This window comes from Meles meles, chromosome 11 (assembly GCF_922984935.1).
Source record: "Meles meles chromosome 11, mMelMel3.1 paternal haplotype, whole genome shotgun sequence".
NCBI classification, from domain to species: domain Eukaryota; kingdom Metazoa; phylum Chordata; class Mammalia; order Carnivora; family Mustelidae; genus Meles; species Meles meles.
Window position 1 is genome coordinate 44,908,548 of NC_060076.1, and position 2,505 is coordinate 44,911,052.

The following is a 2,505-nucleotide window of genomic DNA, read 5'->3' on the forward strand; positions in this document are numbered from 1 at the left end:
TGTCCTCTTGAGGGATTATTTTGACTTCTCTTTCTAATGTGATTTACTATATATATATATATATACATATATATAGCTATTAAAGATTATTTATCTTTATTATTGGCATAATACAGCTTTTCTCATTTTTTTATAGTAAACTCCTTGAGATTATAGTGGTTGTCTTGTAGAGAATTTACAATCAGGTCTTGTTTATATTCACTTTGACAAATTCTACTTCTTATAAGTATTTGGAACATTTAAATTTAATGTAATTATTGATATGGTTGAATTTAAATCTACTACCCTCTTTTGTGTATTCTACTTTTATCTATTCTTTGTGTCTATTTTCTCTTCTTCAGCCTTGTTGTACATATTTTTAAAATAATTCCAGTATCTCCTTTTATTCTCTCCAATTGTTGCTCTAGGATTGATAATATGCATTTTTTATTACAATCTACTTTCAAATAGTAGTATACCACTTTACATTTAAGACCTTTACAACTCCATACTTAATTTCTCCTCTTTTGCCTTTGTATCATATGTTTTACTGCTACATAAATTATAACCCACAAAATAATACATAGGTGACATTTTTAATTTAAACTGTTATTACCCTTAAATAAAGCTTAAAAGAAAGAAATTTGTTATAGTCACACATGTATGTTTGCCTTTCTCAGAGTTATGATCAGTAATTTTTCTTTTTCTTTATTTTTACTGCAAAAATCTTTTTTTTTTTTCTTCTCCCATGGTCCATGGTTTGGGAGAGAGCTCCAAGGTGGCTGAAAAGCTGCCCAGTGGCTTCTGTGAGAGGCTCAGGCACAAGCCCTGGTACCAGGGTGATGTCAGAGGGCTCCTGAAAGACTGCTGAGCTCCAGAGGCTTCTAGTTGTGTTTGAGAATGAGCCTTTGGAAGAGATTCTCATCCAGCCCAGCCTGGGGGCTGCCCAGTCTGCAGAGCTTAATTGGGCGGTTACCCATCTTCTTGAGTTTCACCTCCTCATCCAAGAAGTGATTCACCAGGAAGTCGGAGAGATGGGAATCTGCAAGAGCAGAACCCAGGACATGCAGATGTAAAAGGGCTTGGTTCAGGATCTTCTCCAAATCCAGGGTTGCTTCCTTAGCATCCAGAGTTTTACCCCACTCATCTTGGCATGGCTTCTGAAGTCCTGGAAGAGGATGCAGCCACTGTGGTGGTTTCGCATCTTCAAACGGTGTCCTCATACTTCCTCTCAGCCAAGTGACTCACAGAAGCGGCCCGTGCCCCCCAGAGCCACATTATCATGGTCAAAATAGAATCCTAGAGAGAAGTAGGTGTAGGAGGCCCATAGAAGCATGTTGATCAGGTTGTTGTTGTTGTTGGTCTTCACCTTGGTGGAATAATTCTGATATGCCTGAAAGCTCATGGTTGATCAGTAATCAAGAGCTAAGCTCAAAATAGAGTATTGGCTGGTCCCAGAGGAAGAGGGTGTCTAAGAAGATGGCTCTGAGGTTTGCAACTGGGAAAAAGGTTGAGAATGGTTAGAGGCTAGTAGAAGGGGTGTCCTTGGGTCTGTTCCATCCAAACACTGTTGAAACAAGAGACAGATCTGCAGGAACACTGGATACTCTGCCTAATCAGTAATTTTTCTAAGGAATGAAAGTTTGGTTTGTTTTGTTTTTAAGATTTTATTTATTTATTTGACAGAGATACAATGAGACAGAGAGAGAACACAGCCGGGGGAGTGGGAGAAGGAGAAGCAGGCTTCCCGCCGAGTAGGGAGCCTGATGCTTCTGGACTGAATCCCAAGACCCAAGGGTCATGACCTGAGCTGAAGGCAAATGCTTAACAACTGAGCCACCCAGGAGCCCCTAAGAACACTAGTATATTCTAGTAAGAAATTAAGAGTCTGCAGTCTGGCTAATAGGGTGCCCATTATGAATATGTTAGTCACTGTAAGATGTTTTTTTCAAATAATGAAATGTATTAGTTCTGTTCTTTCATAATGATTATCCCAACTGTAGCAGCTTAAAATAGTATACATTTCACATACAGTTTATATTACTCTAAATTTCTTTGCATAGGGGTGCCTGGGTGGTGCAGTTGGTTAAACCTTTGACTCTTAGTTTCAACTCAAGCCCTCATCTCAGGGTTGCGAGACTGAGACATCCTGGGCTCTGTGCTCAGCATGAAGTCTGCTTGGGTTCTCTCTCCTTGTCACTGTGCCCCTCCTGCTTGCACTCCTTTTTTCTCTCTCTAAAAAATAATAAATAAATAAATAAATAAATAAATAAATAAATCTCTTTGCGTAGATACAATTGCTGGTCTTGTATTTTCTTTCTTTTCTTTGAAGAACTCTATTACAATTCATTATAAGGTAGCTTTTATGGTGATGAATTCTGTAAGCTTCGGTTTGTCCCCCCAAATCCTTATTTGTCCCCAGTTTTGAAGGCTATATCCCCTGGATAAGTAAGTTTATGTTGCTTTTTTTTTTTTTTCCTTTGGGCATGTACCTTTTTTTTTTTTTTTAAGTTTGCATGATTTCAG

General features: G+C 38.4%; 1 pseudogene; it reads right to left on the bottom strand.

Moving 5' to 3' along the window:
• Positions 1 to 863: 863 nt before the first annotated feature.
• LOC123953509 lies at positions 864 to 1,384 on the bottom strand (annotated as a pseudogene).
• Positions 1,385 to 2,505: the final 1,121 nt, after the last annotated feature.